General features: G+C 34.1%; 1 pseudogene; it reads right to left on the bottom strand.

The window, feature by feature from the left end:
* Positions 1–483: 483 nt before the first annotated feature.
* Positions 484–3,841, bottom strand: LOC149565249 (DNA-directed RNA polymerase II subunit RPB1 pseudogene; annotated as a pseudogene).
* Positions 3,842–12,783: the final 8,942 nt, after the last annotated feature.

A 12,783-nucleotide genomic window follows, 5' to 3' on the forward strand; every position in this document is an offset into this window, starting at 1 on the left:
ATAGACAAACACATTTGGAAAGAATATGTGAGGAAGTGTCATGTGAAACACTAAAAAAAAGTTACTTGATGCAATGTAGCCATAGGAGCTTGCTATTGCAAATGTGCATTTAGATTCTCTCGAGTCTTGTAGTATCAGAGGTAAATAGAGCTTAGCACATTTCAGCTATATATGTTGATTCTATCACAAAAGAAAGTAAAATTGGTTAATTTGGTGCAGTGTTGCATCAACCACATCTGGCTGATTGTTATGTGTAGTAGAAGACATAGCTATGAGGGCCAATCCACCACTTTCACCCTAATATTTGAAAAATGGGAGGCATTCAATTAATAGATTAATGAATCACTTCAGTGAAGATGACATCTCTTGGAATTAAAGACTGAAGCCCTTTCAAAAATTTATAGAATTATATAATAGATCGAAACAAGACAAGCCAACCAGCATAACATCAAATTAAAGATTTGGCTTTATTCTATTTAGTAACTATATTAAAGAACAACCAATAGATCTTTTCCAAAAGTCACAATCAAATTTAATAGTGGGAGAATAAGAAGGACTAGTGAAGGAATATGCTGGAGACATAGGGCTATATCTAGGCAAACTTGGACTATAGGATGGTGATGTAGGACTATATCTTGGAGATGTGGGACTACAACTTGGAGATGTGGAGCTATATCCAAGCAACATGGGACTATATATAGGACATGAGGGGCTATAACTTGGGGATAAAGGGTTGTAGCCAAGAGATGAGGATGGTGAGAAGGTCGTCCCACAACATAGGGAGAAAATTGGGCATTGGTAATTGGTGAAGTATGGAGACATGGGCTTAATAAATAGCTAGGTGATATCATTCCATCATGGTATGGTGTTCCCATTATTGTGGACCAAGATGGTGTCATGCCAAAGTCTACTATTCCTTCCATATAGCTAGGTAGTCAGAGTTCAATTTCTTGTTGTATCATTTGGTCATTCAAATATAGAGCACAATCACATGTACGAATTGGAGCCAACTGGCCAAGTATGATGTTCTCTTTAACACCCCTCAGAGGGTCTGCTTTAGAAAAAATAATAGAATCCAAAATAATATCAACTATTTCCTCAAATTAACATCACATCATTGGCCTTGTATCATTATGATTGATACCATGTCTAGTAATGGCCATTAGATGGCCCTAATATGTCATTGTGTCACACAAAATAGCTAAATACCTATAGTTCACATATGACCCATCAAAAGAAATCAAAACATGAAGCTCATCTAGAAGAAATTTCCTCATTGCCTTAATTCCAAGCACCTCAATTACTTCAATCAAGTGATTACTTGTTGTCCTTGTAGCATCAACATCTTCACGAGACATAATAGCTAACATGTTCAACATCCATTTTGTCTCAGGCTTAAATCCTTCATTCTCATGAAACTTGTTAATTTTTCTAGATTTTACAAACACTTTATTAATATCTGGAATGCCTCAGAGAGCCAATTCTATGAGCATATTACTCTCAATCTTTAGGAAAGCACCAGCTTCAAAATTCTAATCTTGTACTTCACCTTTAGGAGCCTCTTCATTCATAATATGTATACATAGAATAATTTTTCCTACATTATGATCATCAAAAATGCATGTCAAATCATTGTCAAACTTGAGGTTTGTTTTTTTTGCAATATCTTCCATACTTAGCTTCTTATCAACCATCATCTTTCTATTCAATTCGATACAAAACACCATAGAGATATTTTTTTAGCTGCAATATCCTCAACTGACATTTCATAATAAGATTTGACAAAATCAACATCCTCCTTTATGATAGTGCTCATTGGATCTGGATCACACCACACTTCAGTAGCCTCTTTAACACTATGTAAAATTGTGTACTCTAAAGCACATTGGACATTCTTTGCTCTTTCTTTTCTCTTGTTAACCTCTAGCTTTAGATACACTGAAAGTGATGTTTTTTTTATTTTCTTTGCTAGATTTATAATTTCTCTAAGTTGAGGAAACACCCAGAGTAACAATTTTGGCACTAACACCAACACAATGGAAAATATTCAATGTCATTAAGTAGTTGGTTCACCAACAAATTGTGCTGCCACACATCCAATCATCTCCCATGGGGCTACTAGGGACTGAAGGAAATGTGATTCAATTTCACCAACTACCCATTCAAATGCTTCCTTGGTAAGGTGGTACTTTTTTAATACACATTTACTTGCAAATGTACTGTGTAGTAAAATATTGAAGAAAAAAGTAGCATTCTTCTAGGCCTTAATGTTGATGTGATCATTACTTGGAATAACCTTTAGCCTTTCTTGAAGCTTGTGAATTTCTTCTACAATCTCAATATGATGCATATTTGATCATTTCCTTGGATCAATTTTGAATGTCTTTTGGGTATTCTAGATGAGCCTTTTTAGAATTACAAGCATTGACCATGAGTTATCACCACTAGGAGCAATCTCTATGCCTAACTACCATCTCTCTGAATCTAGTTTCTACAATTCTGCATCAAAAACATATTGGAACTCCCTAGTGGTTTTCAAATCATCTAAATATTCTGGTAACATGTAGTTAGGATTCCAGTTTTCTTGATGAAATTCATATCTATAAACATTTTCAAACTCTTTCCTTTTCATCTTCAGAGAATCAAGTTTTTGTGACTCAATCCAAATGATATCCATACCATCCTCACCGTACAAGAACTAGATGACACTACTAAGTGAATTCCTAATAGTCCCATCATAATTAACAATGATGTCTTCCATAGCTTTCACAAGACAATGCTATATATACCCTATTTCTGATGTTTTCACTACAACATCTATCGAACCTTCACATCCTCCCATTGCATGGAAAAAGAACCCTTGAGGAGTCAAACCATTCAGATAGGAATTCTCCACAAATCCTTGACTTTCTAGGCCTTTATCATCCTTTGTAAAATGCGGTAGAGTTCTTCCAACAAATCCATAATGAATTCGCTTCCCTTCTACATTTTCTTGTCCCACAAGATATGTTAATGAAACTTCTTTTAGACCCAACAATAACCATAGCCTTCAAATTATTACTCTCGGATAATTTTTTTTGTGCATTGCTTCCTACATCATTGTGAGCATTATTTAACATGTAAAAAGGAAAATAGAAGACACATAGGTACAAGGCAGGGAATTAAGTAAAAATTTGATATACTATATATATACATTTAACATAAATGTTATGATTCTTTAAATTGCTTCAATTTTAATGTTAAATATATTATGAGTTCCTAATTTGCTACTATTTTTCAAATGAGCTATATGTTAAATATTTATCATAAGTTTGTAAATTGATTCAATTTTAAATATTTAAAAAAAAATGTATTTCAAAACATTGTAACTTCAATGAACTATGATTCAAGTTGCGATTTTTAATGGAAATTGTTTATATCTAACTAATTCAAATACCTAATTTACTCTATTTCAAAATGAATCCATCATTGTTTGGCTAGGTTCTACCTCTAATTGCTTCTCCTAAGCAGCCTTAATAGGTTGCTTGACTTCATTCTTTGCTTTTGAAATCATTTCATTGATGACTTCCATGGTTGTAGCATAAAAAATAAGGTCTCCTATGCCAATACTAAAACCCTATTGTAGCAACTAGTAGTTTGCAAACCACTATGTCTGACCTAAAAACTTATGAGAAGCATCTGGACCAACTTCCTCCCTACAAAATGAAAATATATTAGGGCGGCCATGGCATACATCTAGAAGAAAAAGTCTCAAAATATAATTATATTCTTTTAGAATTCTTCTGTAATGTTATATTTCTCAACATTACTATAGTACTGATAGTCTTATACTGCTTGGCATTACTTATGTTATGTGTGTGTGTAATTTTGCAATGTGCACACCATCACGGGGCTGTACATGTTCTATCATGAAGTTGTTTTTTTTCCCTTAAATTTTTTTCAGTGTTTCTTCTGAAAGAAAAATAAAAAGTTTGTCTAGTGTCTTCGCTTTATCCCTTGATGTGCTAGCCTACTAAGAGTAGTTATTCTAGGATAACTAATCCACAATATTTGTATCCTAACTAAATAACACAGAGCTGGAATGAATTTGTAACTGCTATTGAAAAATAAAAGAGTTAAGAAGGTGTCACTAATTCACTAATCTATGTTCCTTTATGAAAGCTTCCATTTGAATTTCATTATCTATGTATCTCTATCAAATGGATTTATATTTCTTGTTACTTAGTAGTTTCTTTCTCAAAAATCTTGATTTTCTTTTACACCTATTTTAGTTTTCCTTAAAGATGGCCACCATTAATGAACACATCTTCTCTTTTGTTTCTGATGGCTTAACAATTTCACCCATTGAAGGATCCAAGTATGAGTGTATGATCTGACCTTAATCACAATATGGGTTCAGGATAGCTTTTTAACAATTTGAATGAAATAAAAATAAAATTCAATGCGTCCTTTGATGTAATTTTTCTTTTCAACTAGTCTTAATTTAAAATGAAAATACTATGAGAATTTCTTGATACTGTGAAATAAAACAATAAAGAAAACTTTGGAAGGCATAGATTTCTTCTTATTATGCACACATTTTGAAAACCAAAGAACACAAGAACCTATAAGTTAACTTGAAAGGCTAATTTGATATAAAATATTTAGAGGACGAAATCAACATTATGATGAAGTCCACCTCTAGAATGTTTAAGATGTTTTACAAATAAATATAGGGTTTTTATTTTTTATGTTCACTTAGACAAATAATTCTCAATAAAATAATTGAAATATTATTTTATGGTAGTTTATAAGGTAATATGAATGAGTTTAATTTAATCAAGTTGTTTAGAATGTGTTATAGATTGGAACAAAAAATGTGACCAGATTGTGCAACACAAAAACAATTGTGATAGTGAATGGAAAGTTTTCTAGCCCCACTATATATGCTCATGAAGGTGATAATCTTGTCATTGATGTGAACAACAAAATTCCCTATAATAAGAATCTTCACTAGTAATTATAAAATAGTATGCTTCAAATTATACTAACCATGTCCTCATTATTTTTATTTTTATGAACATTAGATGTAACTTCTGTTGAGATTTAATTATTTGTGATTATTGTAGGCATGGGGTGTAAGTAGTTGAAATCATGCTGGGTAGATAGACCTTTGTACATAACACAATGTCCCATTAAACCAAGGAATAAGTTTACATACAACTTTACAACCACAGAAAAAGAAGGGATGTTGTGGTGGCATGCACATATTACATACTTGAGCCTTATTTAATTCATAAACAAAATTAATCTATAGTATGAAATTAGGGGCCTCATTTCCCATGATATTATTACCTTAGGCCTACAACCTATGGGCACAATAATGTAGTGAAGATGTGCATATCTTGTAAATCAAGGTATTTTTTAGTGGTTAATATTCGGAAATTGGCTAATTTTAGATTTTTTTGGCTAGTAATTTGACTAATAATTTAAGATTTGATACAACCTAAATTGCCATAGTTTTATAAAAATTAGTTTTAGAATATTTAAATTCACTCAATAATTTATTTTATTGAAAAATTTAAACTCAAATATTTGCCACAATATTCGTTACATGATTAGATTTAAGTCACCTAAATATAATATATTATTGGAGAAATTAAATTGAACTGACAAATAATTAACATAATTATTAGTTACTTTAGGGATATATCACCAATATTTTGTTTTCACTATTGATTTAAAGTATATGTAATGATCCTCATAATATTCCATGAGGTAAAAAAAAATTCAATTTTGATTTGTAATATTCCATGGTGATTAATGAACTTCCTATTATTATTGATATTCCTCAACATTTTATACAAAAGAACTATGATTTGAAAATAATTGCCAATATTAATCATATTTAGAATAAAACATTGAGAGATTCACTAATAGAATTTTTTTTTTTTCAAAATAATGAAAGATTCACCAATATTTTATATCTTTTTTTGGAGGCAACTTTCTTAAAGTTTACCCTAGTGTAAACACATCAGTCTAGTTGGGACACATGACCTATGAACTTTACAGTTTGATGAGGGTCTATGACTAGTATAACAATGTTATGACTTGACCATTGTAATGCAACTTTGTCAACAATATGATCTCGTATTGCAATCAAATGAAAGCCTACAATATATGAGCATAATAGTCCCATGAAGACACATCTCTTGTAGATATGTCAGCCCAATGAAGACACCTAATCTATGGATGCGGTGATCCAATGAGTGTTTGAATTTTGGTGATTGTAACAACAATGATTTTGTGAAGATGCATATCTAAAAAAATCATTAGCACAATGGAGAAAAATGGCCTCTAAATGTAGTAGCCTAGTGTGAATTTAAATTGATGAAAGACGAAATAATATTGAAAAATTGGTCAAAGGGAAGTTCTTGGAAAATTGATTTGTTTTTAATCAAAGGGAAATCATTGACAAATTAATATATATTAATAAATGACTACATCTATCAGATGTATGTTGATGTCTCTTGAGTCAAATCTAGTCCAAGAAGATTTCAACTCTAATTAATCTAATAGGTGTGGAAAGTGCTACTAAATTCAATTACATGAAATCCTTTGAGCCTTTTGAGAATGTCATGCTATCTTCAACACATGCCAGGTTATTGCAATTATGTTGAAAGATTGCTATCATGGAAGATCTTCATGTGCATCATTGTAATGTTTGATTCTTTGAAAGGCCTCCTTGAGAAGATCAAACTTGATGCCCCTAATAGTTCATGGATTCAGACTCTACTCTTAAGGATTCATCTGTGGTTGTGGATGGTGCCAATAGCTCTAATTTGTCTAACCAGGCTTGCAGAATAGAGGCTCCCCTACTTGCTTGCACAAACATCCGAAGTGCTAGAAGTAAGCTTCACCCTTAGCCTCACTTTCTAGATCATTGCAATGACACACTGGAATGACAACTGCTATCAAACCACAATCCCAAATTTGTGCCAATAGAGTGAGAAAGAAAGAAATTTTAGGGAGTCACACATAGAAAACATGATGTTTCTTCATTCCTCTCATATAGATCCAATGTCAATGATTTCATTTGGGATCTGGTACTATGTTAATCCTTTTCTCACACAAGAAATGGCTTCGTTTGATGGTCATAGGGAGCTTTCGATAATAGAATCTCCCTCGTCACTCGTGATAAGCAGCCTAACTACTAGATGATGGCTCACCCTTTAGATTGCTTTCTAGGAAACCACAATGATACGTTGGAATGAAAACTACTACCCAACCATTCTTCAAATTGTGTCAATGAAGTTGCATAGAGATGATTTTGGGGAGCCCTCTGGTGCAAGAGCACCTAAGTAGGCTAAAGGGTAGAACTAGGGCTTATTTGGTTTTTTTGGCTTGTAGTAATACTAGCTAGATCATTAGAGTAATAATAGGATCAACTTGGTCCTAAGGTGAGGTTAGATAGGTTAGAAGAGCCCCGTAATGCAATATTGCTCCTAATTGCTCAAAATTGCTCATTTGGCTCAGTAGAGCATTTTTTGATTTTGAGGGCCAAATAGGGTAACAAAGTGTTTTAGAGTCCTTATTAGGTGTTTTGGATCCATCTTAGGCCTTTTGGAAAGTTTGGCAGAAAGTAGAGTAAGTTTGGGTAGATAATTTGGAAAATTGCAAAAATTGCTCATTTCTTACAAAGTTGTCATTGACAACTTTTGCAACTTTTATGCAAAAAGAGAAACTTCTTTGTGGGAGCCCATCAACCAATAAAAGTAGTTGGAAATTTTCATGCCAAGCCTATATACGGTCGAACTCAGCCTTATCTTGAGAGGTTGGAAGAAGGAGAAATGACAATGTACGGATTGTAATTAACATTTTATTTATTACATCAGTTTCTTGCTTTAAGTGTTGTTTCATGCTTTATATGGATCAGAGTTGGGGTTTCTAAGCTGGAAGTGTTAGTGGTGGTTTCCTTTCATTTATTATTATTATTTTTTGTGTTGTTACGGAGAGTTTTGTGTGTTCAAATAAATTATTTTGTAAGTTAGCAGGTTGTTGTTCTGAACTAGGCAACCAACACAAAATGGAGTCTTAGGGCCATTTCCCACAGTATTAAATCTACAACCTCTATATATTTGGAACTAGACTCCTTGTAAATTATTAATAGCCTAGGAGAGCCCATGGGAAGCAAGGCAAGCATTTTTAGTGTGATGCCCTAGCCAAGCAAACCATGTTTGGTTAGGGATCACAAATATGAAAAAGAGCATTTGGAATGGATTGAAAGGTCTGATTCTTCAATCCAAGAATGTGGTTAGTAATTAGATGGTGAGGGATAACTCCAATCTAGAGGAAGAGACTTGGTAAGGAGTTTTAAAACCTGAACAACACCAAAACACTTAAAACCCTCAAATTAAACCTAAAATTGTGCTTGGGTTGTATAGACAAGTTGGGGGCTTAAGATTTGTAAAATATTCAAGTACTTTGAAAAGGGTATCTAGAAAGGTGATTTTTCTAGCTGTTTTTAAGAGATTTTTCAAAATATCTCAATTACAGTGCATTTGGAGGGCTAATTCTTGTAGCTTTTTTCCAAGTACCTAAGCACAAATTGATCTGTAGATTACAACTCAAATAGGATTTTGGACTTATTTTGGGTGTAGTATGTTGATGAGTAACCTAAGGCATTCCTAGGTATTCATTTGACGAAATGGAAAGGTCCAAGGAGCATTGGGGTTATTTGTGTGTTTGTGGGAGTTTGAGCAATCTTGTACTAACCCATTGATGTGCACTAGTTGAAGAAGTGGGATCTCTTTGATAGAATCCTTACAGGCATAGGGTGTGAAAGAAGACCTATTTGATTAGGTGGAAGACCTAAGAAAATCCTAGAGAGCTTAGGGTTTGTGAGCAAGATTGGTTGTCACATTAGAGTGGTATCAAAGCAAGTTAAAGATTTTTGGAATAGTTGGTGGATGTCTACAGCTACTAGAGAGTTAGTAGGAGAAACCATCATGGTGAAAAACATAGAACTAGCCAAGGAAATTGATGAAAAAAGGGAGAATAATAGAGTTCTTGAAGAATCCCTAGTAGTGGTGAAGATGCAATTGGATACATTTGTTGAAGTAGCTAGGAGAAAGGAAGAACAATAATTTGAAGGGGGTAAGGAAATAGAATAGGAGGATGTAGCCCCTAAAACTAACCCTATCTTGAAGGAAGAGCCCTTCTTGAGGGCTATGAAAGCCCTAGGAGGAAAAACTTTGGAAGCTGTACTATTTTTTAGTGGAAAGATGGACATAGATGCAGTAATGGACTGGATAGATGGCATGGAGAACCATTTTTATTATAAGTGGGTATCAGATTCACAAAAGGTTAAAGTTTCTAAGTCAAGGCTTAGAGGCTCAGCTCTAACATGGTGGAAATATGTACAAGATGAAAGTATAAACATGGGTAAGACTCCTATAGCTAACTAGAAGGCTATGGTCACTAAAGTGAAGGAGAACTTTTTGCCTAAAGACTTTGAAATTCCCCTGCACAAGAGAAGGAAAGGATTGAAGCAAAGTGACCTAGATGCGACCTCTTTTACTGAATAATTTTTGAGGTTTTTTTTGAGATCCAAGTAGCAAGAAGATGAGCCAACCAAAGTGACAAGATATCTAGGTGGCTTGAAGTGGAATATCCAAGAGGAGCTTAGTTTGTGGGTTCCTATTACAATTCAAAGATACCATCAACTAACTTTAAAGGTAGAGGAAAATAAAAAAATGAAAGGAGATTCTAACTTGAAGAATAGAGGCAAGGGAAGAAACAAAAGATGACAAAGGGGAGGCTACTAGGGTAGAGGTAGTGAGAAAAATAATCAAGGTGAAAGCAAGTTCACAGAGCAAATTAGTGATAACTCCTCAAGAGGTAGTTATAATAGAGGTGGAGACAACCAAGGAGGATCAAGTAGAGGGAAAGGATCAAACACTTTGCAAGTATGAAATGTTACAATTGTGGTGACTTGGGTTATCCAACCTACAGATGCCCAGAGAACCCTTCTTCCTCAAATCAAGACAAAAGAATGGCATATGTGCAAGAAGATTGCAGGACAAAATTTTAATGTAGAGCACATTGAGTCTAAAAAAGGTGAGAACCTCATGTTTCAAAGAGTGCTGATCAAACAACCAGCTCCTAATGAACCTAAACTTAGGAGGGCATTGTTTAGGATAAAATGCAAAATCCTAGGAAAAGTATGCAAAGTGGTGGTAGATTTCAGTTCTACTGATAATGTAATATCAGAGGAGGCTATTACTAAGTTGAAATTGTAGAAGATAACTCATGAGAAACCTTACAAGGTTACTTGGATTAACAAGGGACAAAACATCTTGGTGAATGAGAAAGCTTGGGTGGAATTCTCCAGAGCAAGATACAAGGACAAAATGTTGTGTGATGTTTTACCTATGGATGCTTGTCATCTTTTGCTAAGTAGGCCTTGGAAATTTGGTAGGGAAGCTATGTATAATGGTAGGGAAAAATCCATAACTTTTAAGAAATAAGAAAAGACCTTCAAAATTTAGTCCTTATTAGAAGGTGAGGAAACACAAGCAAAAGTGCCTAGTGTGCTATTTTATAGTGGGAAAAAGCTGTTAAAGATCTCAAGGATGAGGAATGTCAAAGTTTTGTAGTAGTGCTAAAGTCTGAAGCAAAGGAGAATGCAGCCAAGGAACCCTTACCAATTGAAGTCTAGAATTTACTTGCAAAGTACAAGAACATAGTGAGTGATGGTACTCTAGCTACTCTACCTCCTAGGAGAGTTATTAGTCATCAAATTTACTTTGTTCCAAGTGCTTCCTTCTCCAATAAAGTAGCATACAAGTTGACTCTAGATCAAAACTTAGATGTGGCAAGACAAGTCTGAGAATTTATGGATCAAGGCTTGATATAAAAGAGCATAAGATCATGTGCAGTTTCTATTGTGTTAGCATCTAAAAAAGGAGGTAAATGGAGATTATCTACAGATTCAAGAGCAATCAATAGGATTAAAATCAGTTATAATTTTACCATACCTAAGATTGAAGATTTTATGTATTGTCTTGGAGGTGCTAAATATTCACTAAGCTAGATTTGAAGAGTGGTTATCACCAAAGAAGGGAAAAGGAGCAAGATGAATGGGGAACAAAATTTAAGACTTCTAATGATCTTTATTAATGGCTTGTAATTCCATTTGGTCTTTCCAATTCTCCTAGCACATTCATGAGGCTCATGAATGAAGTGCTCAAATATTTCATAGGTAGATTTGTAGATGTATATCTAGATGATATACTTATTTTCAGCAAGACCAGAGTAGAAGCTAGCCATAAATCTTGAGAAGTGTGACTTCTTCAAGGAAGAACTTGTGTACCTAGGCTTTGTGGTGTCTCAAGGCACACTAAGGATTGAGAAGGAGAAGGTTGTTGCTATAATAAATTTAGTCCTTATTGTAAGGTGAGGAAACACAAGCAAAAGTGCCTAGTGTGCTATTTTGTAGTGGGAAAGAGTTGTTAAAGATCTCAAGGATGAGGAATATTAAAGTTTTGCAGTAGTGCTAAAGTCTGAAGCAAAGAAGAATGCAACCAAGAAACCTTACCAATTGAAGTAGAAAATTTACTTGAAAAGTACAAGAACATAGTGAGTGATGGTACTCCAACTACTCTACCTCCTAGGAGAGTTATTAGTCATCAAATTGACTTTGTTCTAGGTGGTTCCTTTCCTACTAAATTAGTATACAAGTTGAATCTAAATCATAACTTAGATGTGGCAAGACAAGTCCAAGAAATGATGGATCAAGGCTTGATACAAAAGAGCATAAGCTCATGTGTAGTTCCTATTGTGTTGGCATCTAAAAAAGGAGGTAAATGGAGATTATCTACAGATTTAAGAGCCATCAATAGGATTAAAATTAGGTATAGGTTTCCCATACCTAGGATTTAAGACCTTATGGATTGTCTTGGAGGCACTAAATCCTTCACTAAGTTAGATTTGAAGAGTGGTTATCACCAAGGAAGGGTAGAGGACGGGGATGAATGGAAAACAAAATTTAAGACTAGTAATGGTCTTTATGAATGGCTTGTAATGCCATTTGGTTTTTCCAATGCTCCTAACACATTCATGAGGCTCATGAATGAAGTGCTCAAAGATTTTATAGGTAGATTTGTAGTTGTCTATCTAGATGATATGCTTATTTTTAGCAAGACTAGAGAAGAGCATATAAAGCATTATGAGGCAGTTTTGAAGAGGCTTCATGAGGAGAACCTAGCCATAAATCTTGAGAAGTGTGACTTCTTCAAGGAAGAACTTGTGTACCTAGGCTTTGTGGTTTCTCAAGGCACATTAAAGATGGACAAGGAGAAGGTTGTTGCTACACTAGATTGGCAAACACCTACCGCATCTAATGAGGTAAGAAGTTTCCATAGTTTGTTTCAATTCTATAGGAAATTCATTAAAAAATTTAGTGGTATTTTTGCACCTTTGTTGGATACCATAAAGGGTGGAGTCAAGTCTAAGTTTAACTGGAATTTAGAAGCTGAAAATTAATTTGAAATGTTGAAGAAACAAATAGCTACTCAACCTATCCTAAAATTGTCTAGTTTTGAGAAATTGTTCACCTTAGAATGTGATGCAAGTGGCTTTGCAAGAGGTGGTGTTTTTAGTCAAGAAGGTAGACTGGTGGCTTTTTATAGTGGGAAGCTTACTGAGGCCAAGAAGAAGTATTCATCCTATGACTTAGAGCTCTATACCTTAGTTTAGTATCTTAGGAAGTGGAGAAATTATTTTTTTCCTAAGGAATTTGTT

This window comes from Cupressus sempervirens, chromosome 3, assembly GCF_028749045.1.
Source record: "Cupressus sempervirens isolate cs-2001-9-10 chromosome 3, ASM2874904v1, whole genome shotgun sequence".
NCBI classification, from domain to species: Eukaryota; Viridiplantae; Streptophyta; class Pinopsida; order Cupressales; family Cupressaceae; genus Cupressus; species Cupressus sempervirens.